Here is a 26,122-nt window from a genome sequence, read left to right on the forward strand (position 1 = left end):
GTACAAGAATATAATTACTGTAATACTGCCCCTATGTACAAAAATATAACTACTATAATACTGCCCCAATGTACAAGAATATACATACTATAATACTGCCCCCTATGTACAAGAATATAATTACTGTAATACTGCCCCCTATGTGCAAGAATATAACTACTATAATACTGCTCCTATGTACAAGAATATAACTACTATAATACTGCCCCCTATGCACAAGAATATAACTACTATAATACTGGTCCTATGTAAAAAATTATAACTACTATAATACTGCCCCCTGTGTACAAGAATATAGCTACTATAATACTGCTCCTAAGTACAAGAATATAGCTTGTTGTGAACTCTATTTTTAGGCTCCCTCTAGTGGTCACAAGCGGTACTGTGTAGTGTTGTCTTTCTGCAGGTTGGCTGCATCAGCTGGTTTGTTATCCTTGGTTGGTTTCCTATTTAGCTCACCTGGATACTCAGTTCCTTGCCTGCGATCAATGCATTCAGTGCTCTTCAGATTCCTTGTGACTACCTTGCTCCCAGTCTCTCCAAGACAAGCTAAGTTTTTGTTTGTTCATTTTTTGATTATCAGCATTCATCATGTTTCTTGTCCAGCTTGCTAAAATGTGATCTCATCGCTTGCTGGTTGCTCTAGGGGACTGAGTTTCTCCCCCCACACCGTTAGTTGGTGCGGGGGTTCTTGAAATCTCAGTGTGGATATTTTGTAAGGGTTTTTCACTGACCGCACAGACCCCTTTTCTATTTTCTGCTATCTAGTATTAGTGGGCCTCATTTGCTGAATCTGTTTTCACCCCTGTGTATGTGCCTTCCTCTTACCTCACCGTTATTACATGTTGGGGGCTTCTATATCTTTGGGGATTATTTCTCTGGAGGCAAGAGAGGTCTTTCTTTCTCTCTAGGGGTAGTTAGTTCCTCAGGCTGGCTCGAGACGTCTAGGATTTTTAGGCACGTTCACCGGCTACCTCTAGTGTGTTTGGATAGGTTCAGTTTTGCGGTTAGTTCAGTTTACCACCTCCCTAGAGCTTGTCCTATGTTTGTTACTTAGCTGGAGTAATTTGTGATCCTCAACCACTAAGGATCATAACAGTATAGCAGGACAAAAAGTGTTTAATGCATCGCAGAAGTGGGATAAAAAGAAGACCTGAGTACATTTTTTTTTTTTCCTCCCGCTTTTCCTTTGCTGCAGTCTGTTTAGCTTCTTTCATCCCCTTGAACTCTGGGTGGTTTTGAGCTCAGCTGCAGACATGAATATTCAGACTCTGACTTCTAGTGTGGATCATCTTACTGCACGGGTGCAAAGTATTCAGGATTTTGTTATTCATAGCCCTATGTCAGAATCAAAGATACCCATTCCTGAGTTGTTTTCTGGAGATAGATCTAGGTTTATGAATTTTAAGAATAATTGTAAGTTATTTTTATCTCTGAGACCTCGTTCCTCTGGTGATTCCGCTCAGCAATTTAAAATTGTTATCTCCTTGTTGCGTGGCGACCCTCAAGATTGGGCCTTCTCTCTGGCGCCAGGAGATCCTGCATTGCTTAATGTAGATGCATTTTTTCTGGCTCTTGGACTGCTTTATGAGGAGCCTAATCTTGAGAATCAGGCAGAAAAAGCGTTGCTGGCTATCTCTCAAGGTCAGGATGAAGCAGAGGTGTATTGTCAAAAGTTTCGGAAATGGTCGGTGCTTACTCAATGGAATGAGTGTGCCCTGGCTGCAAATTTCAGAGAAGGTCTTTCTGAAGCCATTAAGAATGTTATGGTGGGGTTTCCCACCCCTACAAGTCTGAGTGATTCTATGGCTTTAGCCATTCAGGTTGATCGGCGTTTGCGGGAGCGCAAATCTGCTCATCCTTTGGCGGTATTTTCTGAACAGAGACCTGAGTCTATGCAATGTGACCGAACTCTGACCAGAATTGAGCGACAAAGTCATAGACGTCAAAATGGGTTGTGCTTTTACTGTGGTGATTCTACTCATGTTATCTTAGCATGCTCTAAACGCTTAAAGAAAATCGCTAAACCTGTCACCATTGGTACGATACAGCCTAAATTTATTTTGTCTGTTACTTTGATTTGTTCTTTGTCGTCTTACCCGGTTATGGCTTTTGTGGATTCGGGTGCTGCCCTGAATCTGATGGATTTGTTGTTTGCCAGGCGCTGTGGTTTTGTCCTGGAGCCTTTGGAATTTCCTATTCCTCTGAGGGGAATTGATGCTACGCCATTGGCTGAGAATAAGCCTCAGTATTGGACGCAAATGACCATGTGCATGACTCCCGTACATCAGGAGGTGATTCGCTTTCTAGTTTTGCATAATTTGCATGATGTTGTCGTTTTGGGTCTGCCATGGCTGCAGGCTCATAATCCAGTTTTAGATTGGAAAGCTATGTCTGTGTCTAGTTGGGGTTGTCAGGGAATTTATGGCGATACTCCGTTGGTGTCTATTGCTTCTTCCACTCCTTCTGAGGTCCCTGAGTTTTTGTCTGACTACCAGGATGTATTTGATGAGCCCAGGTCCAGTGCCCTGCCCCCTCATAGGGATTGTGACTGTGCTATAAATTTAATTCCTGGTAGTAAATTCCCTAAGGGACGACTTTTTAATTTGTCTATACCAGAGCATGCCGCGATGCGGAGTTATATAAAGGAGTCTTTGGAGAAGGGACATATTCGCCCATCCTCTTCCCCTCTTGGTGCAGGATTTTTTTTGTGGCCAAGAAGGACGGTTCTTTGAGACCTTGTATAGATTATCGTCTTCTGAATAAAATCACAGTCAAATTTCAGTATCCTCTGCCATTATTGTCTGATTTGTTTGCTCGGATTAAGGGTGCCAGTTGGTTCACCAAGATAGATCTCCGTGGTGCGTATAACCTGGTGCGCATTAAGCAGGGAGATGAATGGAAAACAGCATTTAATACGCCCGAAGGCCATTTTGAGTACTTGGTGATGCCTTTTGGACTCTCTAATGCTCCTTCTGTGTTTCAGTCCTTCATGCATGACATCTTCCAAGAATATCTGGATAAATTTATGATTGTTTATCTGGATGACATTTTGGTCTTTTCTGATGATTGGGAGTCCCATGTGAAGCAGGTCAGGATGGTGTTTCAGGTCCTGCATGCTAATGCTTTATTTGTGAAGGGCTCAAAATGCCTCTTCGGAGTACAGAAGGTCTCCTTTTTGGGTTTTATTTTTTCCCCTTCTACTGTGGAGATGGACCCAGTCAAGGTCCAGGCTATTCATGACTGGACTCAGCCCACGTCTGTTAAGAGTCTTCAGAAGTTCTTGGGTTTTGCTAATTTTTACCGTCGTTTCATCGCTAATTTTTCTAGCGTGGTTAAACCTTTGACGGATTTGACCAAGAAGGGTTCTGATGTGACTAATTGGTCTCCTGCGGCCGTGGAGGCCTTTCGGGAGCTGAAGCACCGGTTTTCTTCGGCTCCAGTCTTATGTCAGCCAGATGTCTCTCTCCCCTTCCAGGTCGAGGTTGATGCTTCTGAGATTGGAGCAGGGGCTGTTTTGTCGCAGAGAAGCTCTGATGGCTCTGTGATGAAGCCATGTGCTTTCTTTTCAAGAAAATTTTCGCCTGCCGAGCGGAATTATGATGTTGGTAATCGGGAGTTGTTGGCTATGAAGTTGGCATTTGAGGAGTGGCGACATTGGCTGGAAGGAGCTAAACATCGTGTGGTGGTCTTGACTGATCACAAAAATCTGATTTACCTCGAGTCTGCCAAGCGCCTGAATCCTAGACAGGCTCGTTGGTCGTTGTTTTTCTCCCGTTTCAACTTCGTGGTCTCATACCTGCCTGGTTTGAAGAACGTGAAGGCTGATGCACTTTCTAGGAGTTTTGTGCCTGACTCTCCAGGAGTTTCTGAGCCGGCTGGTATTCTCAGAGAGGGAGTGATTTTGTCTGCCATTTCCCCAGATTTGCGACAAGTGCTGCAGAAATTTCAGGCAGATAGACCTGACCGTTGTCCACCAGAGAGATTGTTTGTCCCGGATAGATGGACCAGCAGAGTTATTTCCGAGGTTCATTCTTCGGTGTTGGCGGGTCATCCTGGGATTTTTGGTACCAGAGATTTAGTGGCTAGGTCCTTCTGGTGGCCTTCCTTGTCGCGGGATGTGCGTTCCTTTGTGCAGTCTTGTGGGATTTGTGCTCGGGCTAAACCTTGCTGTTCTCGTGCCAGTGGTTTGCTTTTGCCTTTGCCTGTCCCGAAAAGGCCTTGGACGCACATTTCCATGGATTTTATTTCGGATCTTCCAGTATCTCAGAAAATGTCTGTCATCTGGGTGGTGTGTGATCGTTTTTCCAAGATGGTCCATTTGGTGCCCTTGCCTAAGTTGCCTTCCTCCTCCGATTTGGTTCCTCTATTATTTCAGAATGTGGTTCGCTTGCACGGCATTCCTGAAAATATTGTGTCTGATAGAGAATCCCAGTTTGTGTCCAGGTTTTGGCGGACTTTTTGTGCTAAGATGGGCATTGATTTGTCTTTTTCGTCGGCCTTCCATTCTCAGACTAATGGCCAAACCGAGCGAACTAATCAGACGTTGGAAACTTATTTGAGATGTTTTGTTTCTGCTGATCAGGATGATTGGGTGACTTTTTTGCCATTGGCCGAGTTTGCCCTTAATAATTGGGCTAGTTCTGCTACTTTGGTTTCGCCTTTTTTTTGCAATTCTGGTTTCCATCCTCGTTTTTCCTCGGGTCAGGTTGAGTCTTCCGACTGTCCTGGGGTGGATTCTGTGGTGGATAGGTTGCAGCAGATTTGGAACCATGTGGTGGACAATTTGAGGTTGTCATAGGAGAAGGCTCAGCGCTTTGCCAACCGCCGCCGCGGTGTGGGTCCCCGACTTCGTGTTGGGGATTTGGTGTGGCTGTCTTCTCGGTATGTTCCTATGAAGGTCTCCTCTCCTAAATTCAAGCCTCGCTTCATCGGTCCTTATAAGATCTTGGAAATCCTTAACCTGGTGTCTTTTCGTTTGGATCTCCCAGCATCGTTTGCCATTCATAATGTGTTCCATAGGTCTTTGTTGCGGAGGTATGTGGTACCTGTGGTTCCTTCTGTTGAGCCTCCTGCTCCGGTGCTGGTCGAGGGCGAATTGGAGTACGTGGTGGAGAAGATTTTGGATTCTCGTATCTCTAGACGGAGGCTTCAGTATTTGGTTAAGTGGAAGGGCTATGGTCAGGAGGATAATTCCTGGGTTGTCGCCTCTGATGTACATGCGGCCGATTTGGTTCGTGCCTTCCACGCGGCTCATCCTGATCGCCCTGGGGGTCTTGATGAGGGTTCGGTGACCCCTCCTCAAGGGGGGGGGGGGTACTGTTGTGAACTCTATTTTTAGGCTCCCTCTAGTGGACACAAGCGGTACTGTGTAGTGTTGTCTTTCTGCAGGTTGGCTGCATCAGCTGGTTCGTTATCCTTGGTTGGTTTCCTATTTAGCTCACCTGGATACTCAGTTCCTTGCCTGCGATCAATGTATTCAGTGCTCTTCAGATTCCTTGTGACTACCTTGCTCCCAGTCTCTCCAAGACATGCTAAGTTTTTGTTTGTTCATTTTTTGATTATCAGCATTCATCATGTTTCTTGTCCAGCTTGCTAAAATGTGATCTCCTCGCTTGCTGGTTGCTCTAGAAGACTGAGTTTCTCCCCCCACACCGTTAGTTGGTGCGGGGGTTCTTGAAATCTCAGTGTGGATATTTTGTAAGGGTTTTTCACTGACCGCACAGACCCCTTTTCTATTTTCTGCTATCTAGTATTAGTGGGCCTCATTTGCTGAATCTGTTTTCACCCCTGTGTATGTCCCTTCCTCTTACCTCACCGTTATTACATGTTGGGGGCTTCTATATCTTTGGGGATTATTTCTCTGGAGGCAAGAGAGGTCTTTCTTTCTCTCTAGGGGTAGTTAGTTCCTCAGGCTGGCTCGAGACGTCTAGGATTTTTAGGCACGTTCACCGGCTACCTCTAGTGTGTTTGGATAGGTTCAGTTTTGCGGTTAGTTCAGTTTACCACCTCCCTAGAGCTTGTCCTATGTTTGTTACTTAGCTGGAGTAATTTGTGATCCTCAACCACTAAGGATCATAACAATAGCTACTATAATACTGCTCTTATGTACAAGAATATAACTACTATAATACTGCCCCTATGTAAAAGAATATAATTACTGTAATACTGCCCGCTATGTACATGAATATAACCACTATAATACTGCCCCTATGTACAAGAATATAACTACTATAATACTGCCCCCTATGTACAAGAATATAACTACTATAATACTGCCCCTATGTATACGAATATAACTACTATAATACTGCCCCTATATACAAAAATATAACTACTATAATACTGCCCCCTGTGTACAAGAATATAGCTACTATAATACTGCTCCTATGTACAAGAATATAATTACTGTAATACTGCCCCTATGTACAAGAATATAACTACTATAATACTGCCCCTTGTGTACAAAAATATAGCTACTATAATACTTCCCCTATGTACAGGAATAATGCTACTATAATACTGCTCCTATGTACAAGAATATAACTACTATAATACTGCTCCTATGTACAAGAATATAACTACTATAATACTGCCCCCTATGCACAAGAATATAACTACTATAATACTGGTCCTATGTACAAAATTATAATTACTATAATACTGCTCCTATGTACAAGAATATAACTACTATAATACTGCTCCTTTGTACAAACATATAATTACTATAATACTGCTCCTATGTACAAGAATATAACTACTATAATACTGCCCCCTATGTACAAGATTATAACTACTATAATACTGCTCCTAGTACACAAATATAATTACTATAATACTGCCCCCTATGTACAAGAATATAACTACTATAATATTTCCCCTATGTACAAGAATATAACTACTATAATACTGCTCCCTATGTACAAGAATATAACTACTATAATACTGCTCCCTATGTACAAGAATATAACTACTATAATACTGCTCCAATGTACAAGAATATAACTACTATAATACTGCCCCGATGTACAAGAATATAACTACTATAATACTGCTCCTATGTACAAGAATATAACTACTATAATACTGTCTCTATGTACAAGAATATAACTACTATAATACTGCCTCCTATGTACAAGAATATAACTACTATAATACTGCTCCAATGTACAAGAATATAACTACTATAATACTGCCCCGATGTACAAGAATATAACTACTATAATACTGCTCCTATGTACAAGAATATAACTACTATAATACTGTCTCTATGTACAAGAATATAACTACTATAATACTGCCTCCTATGTACAAGAATATAACTACTATAATACTGCTCCTATGTACAAGAATATAACTACTATAATACTGCTCCTATGAACAAGAATATAACTACTATAATACTGCCCCTATGTACAAGAATATAACTACTATAATACTGCCCCCTATGTACAAGAGTGTAACTACTATAATACTGCTACTATGTACAAGAATGTAACTACTATAATACTGCCCCCTATGTACAAGAATATAACTACTATAATACTGCTCCTATGTACAAGAATATAACTACTATAATACTGCTCCTATGTACAAGAATATAACTACTATAATACTGCTCCTATGTACAAGAATATAACTACTATAATACTGCTCCTATGTACAAGAATATAACTACTATAATACTAACCCTATGTACAAGAATATAACTACTATAATACTGCCTCCTATGTACAAGAGTGTAACTACTATAATACTGCCCCTATGTACAAGAATATAACTACTATAATACTGCCCCTATGTACAAGAATATAACTACTATAATACTGCCCCTATGTACAAGAATATAACTACTATAATACTGCTCCCTATGTACAAGAATGTAACTACTATAATACTGCCCCCTATGTACAAGAATATAACTACTATAATACTGCTCCTATGTACAAGAATATAATTACTATAATACTGCCCCTATGTACAAGAATATAACTACTATAATACTGCCCCCTATGTACAAGAGTGTAACTACTATAATACTGCCCCTATGTACAAGAATATAACTACTATAATACTGCCCCTATGTACAAGAATATAACTACTATAATACTGCTCCCTATGTACAAGAATATAACTACTATAATACTGCTCCCTATGTACAAGAAAATAACTACTATAATACTGCCCCTATGTACAAGAATATAACTACTATAATACTGCGCCTATGTACAAGAATATAACTACTATAATACTGCTCCCTATGTACAAGAATATAACTACTATAATACTGCCCCTATGTACAAGAATATAACTACTATAATACTGCTCCTATGTACAAGAATATAACTACTATAATACTGCTCCTATGTACAAGAATATAACTACTATAATACTGCTCCTATGTACAAGAATATAACTACTATAATACTGCTCCCTATGTACAAGAATATAACTACTATAATACTGCCCCCTATGTTCAAGAATATAACTACTATAATACTGCTCCTATGTACAAGAATATAACTACTATAATACTGCCCCTGTGTACAGGAATATAACTACTATAATACTGCTCCTATGTACAAGAATATAACTACTATAATACTGCTCCTTTGTACAAGAATATAACTACTATAATACTGCCCCTATGTACAAGAATATAACTACTATAATACTGCTCCCTATGTACAAGAATATAACTACTATATTTCCCGTATGTACACGAATATAACTACTATAATACTGCTCCTATGTACAAGAATATAACTACTATAATACTGCTCCTATGTACAAGAATATAACTACTATAATACTGCTCCTATGTACAAGAATATAACTACTATAATACTGCTCCTATGTACAAGAATATAACTACTATAATACTGCTCCTATGTACAAGAATATAACTACTATAATACTGCTCCTATGTACAAGAATATAACTACTATAATACTGCTCCCTATGTACAATAATATAACTACTATAATACTGCTCCTTTGTACAAGAATATAACTACTATAATACTGCCCCTATGTACAAGAATATAACTACTATAATACTGCTCCCTATGTACAAGAATATAACTACTATATTTCCCGTATGTACACGAATATAACTACTATAATACTGCCCCTATGTACAAGAATATAACTACTATAATACTGCTCCCTATGTACAAGAATATAACTACTATATTTCCCGTATGTACACGAATATAACTACTATAATACTGCTCCTATGTACAAGAATATAACTACTATAATACTGCTCCTATGTACAGGAATATAACTACTATAATACTGTCGCTATGTACAAGAATATAACTACTATAATACTGCTCCTATGTACAAGAATATAACTACTATAATACTGCTCCTATGTACAAGAATATAACTACTATAATACTGCTCCTATGTACAAGAATATAACTACTATAATACTGCTCCTTTGTACAAGAATATAACTACTATAATACTGCCCCTATGTACAAGAATATAACTACTATAATACTGCCCCCTATGTACAAGAATATAACTATTATAATACTGCCCTCTATGTACAAGAATAATACTACTATCATACTGCTCCTTTGTACAAGAATATAACTACTATAATACTGCTCCTATGTACAAGAATATAACTACTATAATACTGCTCCTTTGTACAAGAATATAACTACTATAATACTGCCCCTATGTACAAGAATATAACTACTATAATACTGCCCCTATGTACAAGAATATAACTACTATAATACTGCCCGTATGTACAAGAATATAACTACTATAATACTGCTCCCTATGTACAAGAATATAACTACTATATTTCCCGTATGTATAAGGATACAACTACTATAATACTTTATGTAAGCAGACTCTACTTTCAAACCCAGATGGATTGGCTGTAATGGTTACAATGCCTCATGCCTTCTCTTCCACTGCTCTAATCATTCTATATACAGCTCCTCTGACCTGGATAGTGGCCATTGAGGGAATTTATGTAAAATTTGAGTAATGTTCTGAGAGTCACTGGGAATGTACAGTAAATTTCTGTCATCCAGGAAATCAAAGCTTCTACAAGAAATAATTTACATTGCTGAGCGTAGTGCTATGTGGTTAGAAGGAATGCCCACATAAACACTGATGTTATCTGCCCGAGACCAGACCATTTACATTTCTGACTGCCACAGACCGATTGCTTTTGTTTCACTTTAAATTAAATTCCACTTTGGTCTCCAGGGTATAGGGTTGGCCACTACCCACGCTTCCCGCCAGTATATCACAGAGATGGAGCCTGGTGAAGGGGCATTCACTGTTGTTAAAGTAAAGAATTGACTGCTGCACATACTGTACGGGATGAAAGACACCAAGAAATGCAAAACTGGACAGGAGCAACCAAAATGAAGACAAGACACAGCAGAAACAAAACATAAGACAGAAAATGTAAAGTGTAACTGTCAATTCCAGAGTAGAATGTCTGTGTTCCTCTAGCTCCTCCCTCCTCTGGCTGTGTGGCCTCTAGCTCCTCCCTCCTCTGGCTGTGTGGCCTCTAGCTCCTCCCTCCTCTGGCTGTGTGGCCTCTAGCTCCTCCCTCCTCTGGCTGTGTGGCCTCTAGCTCCTCCCTCCTCTGGCTGTATCGGCCTCTAGCTCCTCCCTCCTCTGGCTGTGTCGGCCTCTAGCTCCTCCCTCCTCTGGCTTTGTTGGTCTCTAGCTCCTCCCTCCTCTGGCTTTGTTGGTCTCTAGCTCCTCCCTCCTCTGGCTTTGTTGGCCTCTAGCTCCTCCCTCCTCTGGCTTTGTTGGTCTCTAGCTCCTCCCTCCTCTGGCTTTGTTGGTCTCTAGCTCCTCCCTCCTCTGGCTTTGTTGGCCTCTAGCTCCTCCCTCCTCTGGCTTTGTTGGTCTCTAGCTCCTCCCTCCTCTGGCTTTGTTGGCCTCTAGCTCCTCCCTCCTCTGGCTGTGTGGCCTCTAGCTCCTCCCTCCTCTGGCTTTGTTGGTCTCTAGCTCCTCCCTCCTCTGGCTTTGTTGGTCTCTAGCTCCTCCCTCCTCTGGCTTTGTTGGCTTCTAGCTCCTCCCTCCTCTGGCTTTGTTGGCTTCTAGCTCCTCCCTCCTCTGGCTTTGTTGGTCTCTAGCTCCTCCCTCCTCTGGCTTTGTTGGCTTCTAGCTCCTCCCTCCTCTGGCTTTGTTGGCTTCTAGCTCCTCCCTCCTCTGGCTTTGTTGGTCTCTAGCTCCTCCCTCCTCTGGCTTTGTTGGTCTCTAGCTCCTCCCTCCTCTGGCTTTGTTGGCTTCTAGCTCCTCCCTCCTCTGGCTTTGTTGGCTTCTAGCTCCTCCCTCCTCTGGCTTTGTTGGTCTCTAGCTCCTCCCTCCTCTGGCTTTGTTGGCTTCTAGCTCCTCCCTCCTCTGGCTTTGTTGGTCTCTAGCTCCTCCCTCCTCTGGCTTTGTTGGCTTCTAGCTCCTCCCTCCTCTGGCTTTGTTGGTCTCTAGCTCCTCCCTCCTCTGGCTTTGTTGGCTTCTAGCTCCTCCCTCCTCTGGCTTTGTTGGCTTCTAGCTCCTCCCTCCTCTGGCTTTGTTGGTCTCTAGCTCCTCCCTCCTCTGGCTTTGTTGGCTTCTAGCTCCTCCCTCCTCTGGCTTTGTTGGTCTCTAGCTCCTCCCTCCTCTGGCTTTGTTGGCTTCTAGCTCCTCCCTCCTCTGGCTTTGTTGGTCTCTAGCTCCTCCCTCCTCTGGCTTTGTTGGCTTCTAGCTCCTCCCTCCTCTGGCTTTGTTGGCTTCTAGCTCCTCCCTCCTCTGGCTTTGTTGGTCTCTAGCTCCTCCCTCCTCTGGCTTTGTTGGTCTCTAGCTCCTCCCTCCTCTGGCTTTGTTGGCTTCTAGCTCCTCCCTCCATTGGTTGTGTTGGCCTCAAGCTATTTTTTTTGTGTACAGCTACAGGTGGCAAACATTTTTTCAGCGTCGTGACCAAGTGGCAAACTGAAATCTGACAGATGGATGACGAAATGCTGCACATGCTATGTTTACTATCTATGGAAAACTAAAATCGTAATTGGAAATATGGCATTATTATTTAACACCTGAGACCTCCAGGGGCTAAGATATCCTTAAAGTTGGAGATCTCTTAATTTTGGGGACCCTAACCACATCAAATGACCAGCCCCCATATGAACTAAAGAAGGAGAGGTATGCGGGCAAGCTTTTTATCCAATAAAAGCAATTTTTGTCATTGTCAGTCGTGGAAGACGCAGCTCACTGTGGTTGTGTATCATTTCCCTAAAAAGAGTGCTTCCCTCCACTTCAATCTGCACCACACAGGTTTAGTACTTTTCTTGTGTTATCCCTTTTTATTTCATGTAATTGTATATGTCATATTTTTTTGTCCATTTTGTAACATCTTTCTATATTGATATAAACACTGCCCGCTTTTTGGATTAACCCCTTCACCCCCGGAGCTTTTTCCGTTTTTTTCGTTTTCGTTTTTCGTCAATATGGCCATGTGAGGGCTTATTTTTTGTGGAACGAGATGTACTTTTGAACAATACCATTGGTTTTACCATGCCGTGTAACAGAGAACGGGAAAAAAATTCCAAGTGTGATGAAATTGCAAAAAAAGTGCAATCTCACACTAGTTTTTTGTTTGGCTTTTTTGCTAGGTTCACCAAATGCTAAAACTGACCTGCCATTGTGATTCTCTAGGTCATTACGAGTTCTTAGACACCTAACATGTCTAGGTTATTTTTTATCTAAGTGGTGAAAAAAAATTCCAAAGTTTGCTAAAAAAAAAAAAAAAAATTGCACGATTTTCCGATACCCGTAGCGTCTCCATTTTTCATGATCTGGGGTCGGGTGAGGGCTTATTTTTTGCGTGCCGAGCTGGCGTTTTTAATGATACCATTTTGGTGTAGATACATTCTTTTGATCACCCGTTATTGCATTTTAATGCAATGTCGCGGCGACCAAAAAACGTAATTTTGGCGTTTTGATTTTTTTCTCGCTACGCCATTTAGCGGTCAGGTTAATCCTTTGTTTTTATTGATAGATTGGGCGATTCTGAACGCGGCGATACCAAATATGTGTAGGTTTGATTTTTTTTTTAATAGTTTTATTTTGATTGGGGCGAAAGGGGGGTGATTTGAACTTTTATATATTTTTTATTTTTTTAAAATATTTTTAACCACTTTTTTTTTTAATTTTGGCATGCTTCAATAGCCTCCATAGGTGGCTAGAAGCATGCACAACTCAGTCGGCTCTGCTACATATAGGTGACATACAGATCACCTCTATGTAGCAGAAAAGCAGGTGTACTTTGAGCGCCGACCACTGGGTGGCGCTCAAAGCAATCGGCCATCAACAACCATAGAGGTCTCAAGGAGACCTCTGGTTGTTATGGCGATGCACTGCTGACCCCCGATCGTGTGACGGGGGTCAGCAGTGCGAGCACTTCCGGCCGCACGGCCGGGAGCGCTAGTTAAATGCCGCTGTCAGCGCTTGACGGCGGCATTTAACTAGTTAATGGGCGCGGGCAGATCACGATTCCGCTCGTGCTCATTGCGTGCACATGTCAGCTGTACAAAACAGCTGACATGTCGCGGCTTTAAGGTGGGCTCGCCGCCGGAGCCCACCTTAAAGCAGGGGATCTGCCAGCTGACGTACTATTCCGTCAGCTGGCAGAAAGGGGTTAAATGTAAAAAATTCAATAGCTTTGTTCCTCTTGATCTTTATACCGCACCCCTGAACCCATATTCTGCCTGTAATCTGATTTAAGCAACCATTCCTGTCACTAAAAAGTGGCTCAGTCTTTGCAAGGATTTGGTGCAGAGTTTTGAGGATTGGACTCAGTGCGTAATTATACCTGGGACATTAGTGTACGTGTAGCAGTAACTGTAAATGTAAACAAGGCTGCTGTTGCGCAGGCCTGGTACAACCTGCAGAAGAGGGAGGTTTTTGCTGCCATCTGTTCGATGAAACAGAATGACTCCACTGGCAAAAACAGGCAGCAAACGATCACTGTGCTGTTGCAATGGGATGTGGAGCAAGTCCACCACTCGAGCCCTAATAAAGGGGTGAGGAGCCAAGACTTGGAAAGTGCTGCTGCAGAGTCTCACCTATGGATGCAAGCCACATCAGCGAACAGGGTAGCATGGACTTCCACCTGCAGATGGTCTTATCGCAACTCAAGGCACATGTAAGGGACAACTAAAGCTCATCAAGCCGATGTGCATCTGTGTTTTTAATGTTTTTTAACCCCTTCCCGACATGCGCCATACTAGTAATGCTCGGGAGGTGTGTTCCCGCAAACCGCAGTACTAGTATGGCGGCACGATGGTGCGGCCTCACGCTGAGAACTGTGGAGATTGCGTGCGGGTGTTAGCTGTATGTGACAGCTGATACCCTGCAGCAACGCTCATGATTGGTGATAGCACCGATTGCGGGCATTTAACCCCTCTGATGCCACTGTCAGTAGTGACAGCAACATAGAGGGGCATCGCGCAGGGAGGGGGATCCCTGCGTGCTTCCATCAAGACAACGCGATGTGTGGTTTCTGTGCCTTTTTTCTCTATAATCTTCTTTGTGGAGCCTAAAAAAACGCATGTAAAAACTGCAGATACTTTTTTAAGTGAAGAATCAAAACTTTTCTGTACTGTAAAAAAAATTTAAAAACTCTGCTTCATATCTGTTAATTAACCAACATCAAATAAAGGGGAAAAGGCATAAAAATGTAGCAGAAATGTAATCACCAGAGAAGATTGTTATTGTGGAGTTTGGTGCTGATCCTGCAGTAAACAAAAGAGACATTATCAATGCAATATGTGAACACGGCCTTACAGACACCAAAAAGCCACATGTCATATAGTGAAGCTAAATAATGATGAGAAAGTTTTGGTGCTCCAATTATGAATGAAGGAACAAAAAATTAATACACAGGTCCCAACTAGAGATGAGCAGGGCATAACGATGGCATCATGCCAGCCCTGGCTTATCAAAAGCCGCGCCTGGAGCACCAGAAGGTAAGAGATTCTTCGCCTCCCATCCGACCGCCAGGTACCACTAACCTAGATGCTGGACTGGAGTGCTGTGAATCAATCTGCTCATCTCTAGTCCCAGCCATCCTGGGTACGGCGGACAGTTTTGGAGTTGGGTCCACGCCCTGCAGTCTTGGGCATCTGCTGAATGTCCCTCACTGCCACCGCCCCTCTGATATCTCCTTCTGCCAGGGGAGAAAGACATGGCAATTGGGACTGAGAGGCACAGCCTTGAAGGTAGTCATAGCTCTGCCTAGAGAGTGGGGAGGGGACTATGATGCTATGGTTCTGATGAAGGTATTTAACCTCACTCCTGAGATGAACCGACAGAAGTTCCGCAAAATCTGACGTGGTACTTGAGAAACATACACTGCTCTCTCCGAGCAGCAGAGGGTTGCCATCGAGCAGTGTCTGCCGCCACTGTGGAGGCCATAAAAGACTTTCTATCCAGGCTACAGTTTGTTAAAAAAAAATCATGCTGTTTTTCCCTTTACCAGATCCACCAATGAGTCTTCGCCACTGCTACCGATGTCTACTATTGACTGTGGCGCTAACATGATGTTGACAGCACTAAAGCCAATCCGGCTCTTCGCTAGGTAATGCGTCTACTCTGAGCTAACTGCTTAGCTAACAGCAGCCAGTAATAGATATCGGGAACAGCGGAGGAGACTCACAGGTGGACCTGGAAAAGGTGAATACAGCTCTGTTACTTATTTTAAAAACAAACTCCAGCCGGGGTAGAAACTTAATTAAGAGAGACCCATCCAAATTTAGGAAGCTTAAGGCCACATTGACACGTTGAGGACAGCAGCGTTCACACCTTTCAAGGTTTGATTAATTGGGGTTCAGTCGGGAATCTGATCTGAGGTCTGAATTGCATGGTTATTGAACAAATTTAGGGGTTAAGAACCGAATAATTTAGGTGGCTGAATTAAGGGGTATGATCTTGAGTTTAAATTATTTAGTGTCTTATCTAGGGTCTACATTAATTTTGGGGGTCTAGAAGCTTGCTAAGGAGCCCACAATTTTCTAGTTGCCGCTTTTATATGTATCACCATCTTCAGGCATTATTATTTTAGCAGTTTAGTACTTAGGGGTGGTAGGTACAGTAATGGGGGTAGCAGAAACACATGAGGTGCAGTACTAGTGGCAAGAGCTGGATGAAAGTTTTAAAGGTTGGGGGCATTGAAAAATTTGTTAAACTGCTCATTATTTTGTGTCACTGTTTTTTTTAAAGGCATTTTTAGGCAGTTTTGAGTTGAACTTGGAGGTATAGCGATGGGGGTACCAGAGGAAGGAGTGGGCACTGTATCACTGTTACAGAATGCAAAGGGCTGTGTTGGTATTGAATCTTGCCAGAGTGATGGTCCTATGTTCTGTAAGCAGCCAATTCTTTAGTCAACAGGAGAAGTGGCCATGACGGTCTAGACCAGATGGAGAACAAAATGAAAGAGAAAGTCTCCAATCAGAAAAGATCACAATGTTTCCATATTGTCTGCACCTAGGTCACACTGGTAACCGATCACTAAATGGTCACTGTATTAAGGAATTATTGATTTACAGTAGAGCAGTGATTCTCAGTAGAACCACAGCATTATTGGTTTCTGTAGAGCGTTTCTTCCATGGGATAGCGATATTATTTAGATAAATATTGGTATATTTTGTAGTCACTGTATGGTGCTACTATTTAGTGGTCACTTGATGGTGGTATTAACAGTTCAATAAATGGTGATAATATTTGGATGACGGTAATATATATATTGGAACGGTTTAGTCACCGTATGTGTTTAATGTTTGATGATGTATGATGAGACGGTTATATGGTGTCCAAATATCACACACTGTATACTCTTGATATATCAGCCAGGTGCTTTCTGTAAGATTGTGCAGCCACGTGATGAAAAGCCTCCATCCCTTAAAGACTATTCTTGCTCGTGACAGTACCAGGCCAAGTACAAACCTGTCTGTGCCGCAGCGGCAGTGAATTTCAGGAAGCCGATTCATCCCTAATATATATGTGTGTAGGATTATTACATGTATAATTAATTATCCTGTCTCGTGCATTGTTTGCAAAAAGTTTGGAATCCCCCTTTAGCCATATACAATAATTGCGATCGGTGGTTTTGCAAGAATTGCTGGATCACCGCCTATGGATAGGAACACTGAAGAAGGACTCGGGAGATTGATGTGTCCTCATAGAAGTCACACTTTTGAAGGACAATACCATGAGTGTGCTGAGAATACAGTAGATGGCGCTGGGCCAGTTGTGAAGAGCTTGTTAACACTGTGTGTACCATGCAACCTGTGTGGTTCGTGCATTGTTTTGTGTCATCCTGTTGTGATGATGAAGAGAATGATTACTGTATATCCCACACTAAACTATTCATTCCCTCACAACTTCAGAGTGCTTAAAGGTTCTGCTGAAAGCTGCAACAATGTCAGAGTATAAGGATAGTTAACACAGTGATGTCACAGTACAGGGATAATACACACAGTGATGTCACAGTACAGAGATAACAAACACAGTGATGTCACAGTACAGGGATAATAAACACAGTGATGTCACAGTACAGGGATAATAAACACAGTGATGTCACAGTACAGGAATAATACACACAGTGATGTCACAGTACAGGGATAATAAACACAGTGATGTCACAGTACAGGAATAATACACACAGTGATGTCACAGTACAGGGATAATAAACAGTGATGTCACAGTACAGGGATTATAAACAGGGATGTCACAGTACAGGGATAATACACACAGTGATGTCACAGTACAGGGATAATAAACACAGCGATGTCACAGTACAGGGACAATAAACACAGTGATGTCACAGTACAGGGATAATAAACACAGTGATGTCACAGTACAGGGATAATAAACACAGTGATATCATAGAACAGGGATAATAAACACAGTGATGTCACAGTACAGGGATAATACACAGTGATGTCACAGTACAGGGATAATACACAGTGATGTCACAGTACAGGGATAATAAACACAGTGATGTCACAGTACAGGGATAATAAACACAGTGTTGTCACAGTACAGGGATAATAAACACAGTGATGTCACAGTACAGGGATAATAAACAGTGATATCACAGTACAGGGATAATAAACACAGTGATGTCACAGTACAGGGATAATAAACAGTGATATCACAGTACAGGGATAATAAACACAGTGATGTCACAGTACAGGGATAATAAACACAGCGATGTCACAGTACAGGGATAATAAACACAGTGATGTCACAGTACAGGGATAATGCACACAGTGATGTCACAGGACAGGGATAATAAACAGTGATGTCACAGTACAGGGATAATAAACACAGTGATGTCACAGTACAGGGATAATAAACACAGTGATGTCACAGTACAGGGATAATAAACAGTGATGTCACAGTACAGGGATAATACACAGTGATGTCACAGTACAGGGATAATAAACACAGTGATGTCACAGTACAGGGATAATAAACACAGTGATGTCACAGTACAGGGATAATAAACACAGTGATGTCACAGTACAGGGATAATACACAGTGTTGTCACAGTACAGGGATAATAAACACAGTGATGTCACAGTACAGGAATAATAAACACAGTGATGTCACAGTACAGGGATAATAAACACAGTGATATCATAGTACAGGGATAATAAACACAGTGATGTCACAGTACAGGGATAATACACACAGTGATGTCACAGTACAGGGATAATAAACACAGTGATGTCACAGGACAGGGATAATAAACAGTGATGTCACAGTACAGGGATAATAAACACAGTGATGTCACAGGACAGGGATAATAAACAGTGATGTCACAGTACAGGGATAATAAACACAGTGATGTCACAGTACAGGGATAATAAACACAGTGATGTCACAGTACAGGGATAATAAACAGTGATGTCACAGTACAGGGATAATACACAGTGATGTCACAGTACAGGGATAATAAACACAGTGATGTCACAGTACAGGGATAATAAACACAGTGATGTCACAGTACAGGGATAATAAACACAGTGATGTCACAGTACAGGGATAATACACAGTGTTGTCACAGTACAGGGATAATAAACACAGTGATGTCACAGTACAGGGATAATACACAGTGATGTCACAGTACAGGGATAATAAACACAGTGATGTCACAGTACAGGGATAATAAACACAGTGATGTCACAGTACAGGAATAATAAACACAGTGATGTCACAGTACAGGGATAATAAACACAGTGATATCATAGTACAGGGATAATAAACACAGTGATGTCACAGTACAGGAATAATAAACACAGTGATGTCACAGTACAGGGATAATAAACACAGTGATGTCACCGTACAGGGATAATAAACACAGTGATATCACAGTACAGGGATAATAAACACAGTGATGTCACAGTACAGGGGTAATAAACACAGTGATGTCACAGTACAGAGATAATAAACACAGTGATGTCACAGTATAGGGATAATAAACACAGTGATGTCACAGTACAGGGATAATACACACAGCGATGTCAGAGTAAAGGGATAATAAACAGTGATGTCACAGTACAGGGATAATACACACAGTGATGTCACAGTACAGGGATAATAAACACAGTGATGTCACAGTACAGGGATAATAAACACAGTGATGTCACAGTACAGGGATAATACACACAGTGACGTCACAGTACAGGAATAATAAACACAGTGATGTCACAGTACAGGGATAATACACACAGTGATGTCACAGTACAGAGATAACAAACACAGTGATGTCACAGTACAGAGATAATAAACACAGTGATGTCACAGTACAGGGATAATACACACAGTGATGTCACAGTACAGAGATAACAAACACAGTGTTGTCACAGTACAGAGATAATACACACAGTGATGTCACAGTACAGGGATAATAAACACAGCGATGTCACAGTACAGGGACAATAAACACAGTGATGTCACAGTACAGAGATAATACACACAGTGATGTTACAGTACAGGGATAATAAACACAGTGATGTCACAGTACAGGGATAATAAACACAGTGATATCATAGAACAGGGATAATAAACACAGTGATGTCACAGTACAGGGATAATACACAGTGATGTCACAGTACAGGGATAATACACACAATGATGTCACAGTACAGGGATAATAAACACAGTGATGTCACAGTACAGGGATAATAAACACAGTGATGTCACAGTACAGGGATAATAAACACAGTGATATCATAGTACAGGGATAATAAACACAGTGATGTCACAGTACAGGGATAATACACACAGTGTTGTCACAGTACAGGGATAATAAACACAGCGATGTCACAGTACAGGGATAATATACACAGTGATGTCACAGTACAGGGATAATAAACACAGTGATATCATAGTACAGGGATAATAAACACAGTGATGTCACAGTACAGGAATAATAAACACAGTGATGTCACAGTACAGGGATAATAAACACAGTGATGTCACCGTACAGGGATAATAAACACAGTGATATCACAGTACAGGGGTAATACACACAGTGATGTCACAGTACAGAGATAATAAACACAGTGATGTCACAGTATAGGGATAATAAACACAGTGATGTCACAGTACAGAGATAATAAACACAGTGATGTCACAGTATAGGGATAATAAACACAGTGATGTCACAGTACAGGAATAATACACACAGTGATGTCACAGTACAGGGATAATAAACACAGTGATGTCACAGTACAGGGATAATAAATGCGGCGCCCCCGCACCGCCGCAGGGCCGAGGGGTACCCGGAGCCGGGCCTCTAGTTCTCAGTCTCGGGGTTGTCACGGTGGCTAGACCCGGTCCGTGGCCCTGTCCGTCAGTGGGGGACGTCCGGTGTAATAGGTGGTAGTAATGGTACCGATGGAGCGGTGTAGTTGTGGGGTGTAAGTCGCGGTAAATAACGAGGACACCAGGTTGCAGTCTCTTTACCTCTTTACTGGAGATCTCTGAGTCCTCAGTGCTGAACACGGTTCACCAGGCTACGCAAGTCCGGCCGGTCCAATGGCACCTCCAGAGTTCTCCTCTCAGGTGGAAATCTGTGCCTTCCCCCTAGCGCTATGTGTTGTAGTCCTTCCCTGCTGTGCTTACGGAAAGTAACCCCACAACGGTTGTGTCTGTTTCTTAAGTTCCCTCACAACTCGATTTGATGTTCCTCTGTAATCCACCCCTTCCCTGTATTCAGGTTGGAATGGCACCCGTTGTCAGGTAGGCCTGGAGTTCTTCCGGGACCCTAGAGTCGCCCCTCTCCCGCAATTGCCCCCCAAGACTTCATAGGTGATATGTGGTAGACAGCCCGCCTGAGACCGACTGTCCTGCCGCTGTTTGGAGTATGGCTTGAAGCTGTATTCTAATCCACTCCCTCGGCGTTCCGGCCACCGGTATTGCGCCTCAGCAGGGTGCTGCCTCTTTCAACAAAACCCCTGCTGGTATTCTCCTTCTGCTTGATCTCGTTTCTCACTCAGCACAATCTATCTCGCTTCTAGTCCTTTCTTGAGTCCCGCCACTTCCAGGAGCCTGCGCGGACCCGTTACGTTCTTTCAATGCCAAGCCTCTGCCAGGATCCCACCCCTGGCAGAGACCCTACAGTCTCTCCCTTCACAACACCCCCTGCCACAGGGTGTTGCTCCGTTCAATCCCGTCAGCGTTCTGTTCTAACTTCCTGCCTGACCCCCAGTTTACCCACTATGGTGGGGAGTGGCCTAATGAATAGCACCCTTAGCTCCCCCCGGAGGCCCAGCTGTGAAACATATTGGTGTCTGTGATACCTGATTGGAGGAACTCCTTCGGTGCCATCGAACGTACCATGGCTCCCCTTAGCGGCGAAGCCACAGCACTGCAACGACCAGGACTCTGGGGCGCTGCACTCCCCCCTGGTTAAACACAGTACTCCGGGACTGGGAAGAAAAACAACAATACAGATTAGCAAAAAGACATACAATTTTGTTGAGTGCAAAACGATAAGTATACTTGAACAGGCTTCCCTTTATGGGAGGTGAGGACACTTTTAACGTTACAAACATGGTCAACATTATAAATTACAGGCTATGCATAACTCCTGTTACCCAACCGGGTATTCTACTTAGTGCAAATTCTGGAACAATAAATTAACATTGCCTTTAAGAAACATACACTCTTAGTTTACCAAAGGCCTTCCTATAATCACATTACAGGGTAAGGTAACTTCACATTCTCCTACTTTGAACCTGCAGGACCGCCTGTCCCTATGGCACCAGACCTACTGCCTCTCCTTTCTTTTACAGGACCGCCCCGTTCAGCCAGGGCCTACTGCCTTTCGCTACTATACATAGTATAGACATAACATTCCTTTCGTTTAAAGAACTCTGAGCCCGCTCTACTCGGCTCCTTTAAGGACTCACTCTCTAACCCCTACGGGTTCGCCTTCTGTCCTTAGTAACAAAGTAACTTTCTATGGGGACGCAGGGTTGACCTTCTATCCTCACCTTCATCATTACTTCCTTACTTTCAGCTATGCAGATCTCTATCTCTACCCCTACGGGCTCTCTGCATCTTTTCTTTCTGCAAAACATTATTTAGATTTCACATTTCAACAAATTCAACACATATAACTTAGCATGTAAAACAGTTACATTTCTTTTTCAAGCTTCATTATCACATTACTGTTCTGCAACAGTATCTTTCTCAAGTTCAATTTCACACATCCCCTTTAAGAGGGGACCAAGTCCTTCTGAGGTAGCTCGTCTTCTCAGCCTACCAGCCCACGCCAAGGTTCCGGTATGGTATCTTCGCAAAGTGTCTTTAACTAGAACCGGTAGGAAAGGTGTCTTCACAAAGTGTCTTTGGCTCAAACCAATAGGGCAAATATCTTCGCAAAGTGCCTTTGGCTAAAACCAGTAGGGAGCACCTTTAAGAAGGTGCAAACTATTTACAAAAGAAAGTTCGAATCATGCACAGTCCATGATTTCTGCAGTTTGTGTAACTTTAAAAACTTGTATAAACTTCAGGAAAACAACAGTGACCCCGGGTCAACAAAGGGATCCATTAACCCTGGACGGGTTTTAGCAGCAAACAGGAACAGTTAAAGGAAAACTATTTACATTTTTCAGGTTTCCGAGGTTTACTCTTTTTCAGGCGGCTCGGGCTCCTGCCCCCCAGCCACCGTGGTGCCAGCGTCCGCGGTTCGAACATGAAGATGAACTCGACTGGCCAACTCGGTGGCCGCAACCAGGCGCACCGTTGCAATGGTGACAAGATCGGGTGCTCCTGGGACCAGGTCCGAGGCGGTAAGGGTCGCGGCTCCAGACATACACCGCCGAACATTCCGTGCATACCACCCGAGCGGGTTCTGGTGGCGGCTGTAGGTCACTGAATCCCCCTTTTGCAATGGTTCTCCACTTCGGCCACAGCAGGGAGCCCTCACGTTACAGTGCGCAACAAAAACGTCAGTATCCAATCCTGGCTCGTGTATGAGGCCCCAACCTCTTCTTGCATGGTAGGCCAACACAGTGCCCCGCCTTGTCACGTCTCTGTCATCCCATGCCGGAGGGAATTGTTGTATTCTCGATGGACCCATCGGCTCGGCCTCTTTCCGGCCTTTCCACTGTAGAATCAAGCACTGTCTATATTGTTCCCACGTAAGCACCGCAAGAGTGGTCCCGTTCTCCTGGGATCCATCTGTCCCAACCCAGGGGCTGTCCCACCGAAGAACTACTCCATCTAGACTCACATCCACGGGCTCTCCCACTCTAGTCGACAGCGGTGGCACCATCCTCCCCAGGTCACCAGGGGATAACACCATTAACCCTGCCGAGAAGGGTCGCCCTTTACTGAGATGGAGGTGGGTCGTGGAAGCGGACTCGTGAGGGGGAACAGGGGCGTCTTCCGTACCTACGCCTGATGTGGTTCCACCGATGTCGATCCGGTCCGCTGACAAGAACGCTGGAGTCGGCTGCTGCTCGGACCGCGGCTCTTCCGATGCGGCCCCCGAACGCTGCTCCGCTCGCTGTGGTTCCTCCTCCTCTAACTCCGAGGTCGGGATTGGTGGACGTAGCTCCGCTGTCAGGTCCGCAGGCTCCTGGTCCGTCTCTGGTGAAGGAGAGCAGGCCGGGATCGCTCCTTCCTTGCTCAGGCACTCGCTGTTCATCATCGCTGCCTGATAGTCGGTGGCAGTGCATGCACCTGACTCCGCCATTTCTCCGAGGTCGGGCTTCTCCGTCACCAGCCTCTCGCCGTTGCATATCAAGGGGTGTTTCTCTTCTGCTTTGGGGCAGGTCATTCCTCTGCAGCCAGAAGTGCAGGGGGCGGTAGCCATTTCTCGCGCCACACTGGGAGTCTCCGCCCATAACACGCCCTCCTTCCCCTTGGGTGTAGCAATGGCGGCGCCTTTTGGCGGGAACTTTTGGCGGCTAATGGCGCAGCACAGTCTTTGTAATAAAGTACAGTCCAAGCACAACAAATCACAGTCTCTAGGCACACATGACCTGATTCTTCAGGCTTAAGTAGATCCTGTTCGTGACGCCAAGTCTGCGGCGCCCCTGCACTGCCGCAGGGCCGAGGGGTACCCGGAGCCGGGCCTCTAGTTCTCAGTCTCGGGGTTGTCACGGTGGCTAGACCCGGTCCGTGGCCCTGTCCGTCAGTGGGGGACGTCCGGTGTAATAGGTGGTAGTAATGGTACCGATGGAGCGGTGTAGTTGTGGGGTGTAAGTCGCGGTAAATAACGAGGACACCAGGTTGCAGTCTCTTTACCTCTTTACTGGAGATCTCTGAGTCCTCAGTCCAGAACACGGTTCACCAGGCTACGCAAGTCCGGCCGGTCCAATGGCACCTCCAGAGTTCTCCTCTCAGGTGGAAATCTGTGCCTTCCTTCTAGCGCTATGTGTTGTAGTCCTTCCCTGCTGTGCTCACGGAAAGTAACCCCACAACGGTTGTGTCTGTTTCTTAAGTTCCCTCACAACTCGATTTGATGTTCCTCTGTAATCCACCCCTTCCCTGTATTCAGGTTGGAATGGCACCCGTTTGTCAGGTAGGCCTGGAGTTCTTCCGGGACCCTAGAGTCGCCCCTCTCCCGCAATTGCCCCCCAAGACTTCATAGGTGATATGTGGTAGACAGCCCGCCTGAGACCGACTGTCCTGCCGCTGTTTGGAGTATGGCTTGAAGCTGTATTCTAATCCACTCCCTCGGCGTTCCGGCCACCGGTATTGCGCCTCAGCAGGGTGCTGCCTCTTTCAACAAAACCCCTGCTGGTATTCTCCTTCTGCTTGATCTCGTTTCTCACTCAGCACAATCTATCTCGCTTCTAGTCCTTTCTTGAGTCCTGCCGCTTCCAGGAGCCTGCGCGGACCCGTTACGTTCTTTCAATGCCAAGCCTCTGCCAGGATCCCACCCCTGGCAGAGACCCTACAGTCTCTCCCTTCACAACACCCCCTGCCACAGGGTGTTGCTCCGTTCAATCCCGTCAGCGTTCTGTTCTAACTTCCTGCCTGACCCCCAGTTTACCCACTATGGTGGGGAGTGGCCTAATGAATAGCACCCTTAGCTCCCCCCGGAGGCCCAGCTGTGAAACATATTGGTGTCTGTGATACCTGATTGGAGGAACTCCTTCGGTGCCATCGAACGTACCATGGCTCCCCTTAGCGGCGAAGCCACAGCACTGCAACGACCAGGACTCTGTGGCGCTGCATAAACACAGTGATGTCACAGTACAGGGATAATAAACACAGCGATGTCACAGTACAGGGATAATAAACACAGCGATGTCACAGTACAGGGATAATAAACACAGCGATGTCACAGTACAGGGATAATAAACACAGTGATGTCACAGTACAGGGATAATACACACAGTGACGTCACAGTACAGGAATAATAAACACAGTGATGTCACATTACAGGGATAATAAACACAGTGATGTCACATTACAGGGATAATAAACACAGTGATGTCACATTACAGGGATAATAAACACAGTGATGTCACATTACAGGGATAATAAACACAGTGATGTCACAGTACAGGGATAATAAACACAGTGATGTCACATTACAGGGATAATAAACACAGTGATGTCACAGTACA

The sequence above is a fragment of the Ranitomeya variabilis genome, chromosome 5, assembly GCF_051348905.1.
Source record: "Ranitomeya variabilis isolate aRanVar5 chromosome 5, aRanVar5.hap1, whole genome shotgun sequence".
Classification (NCBI taxonomy): Eukaryota; Metazoa; Chordata; class Amphibia; order Anura; family Dendrobatidae; genus Ranitomeya; species Ranitomeya variabilis.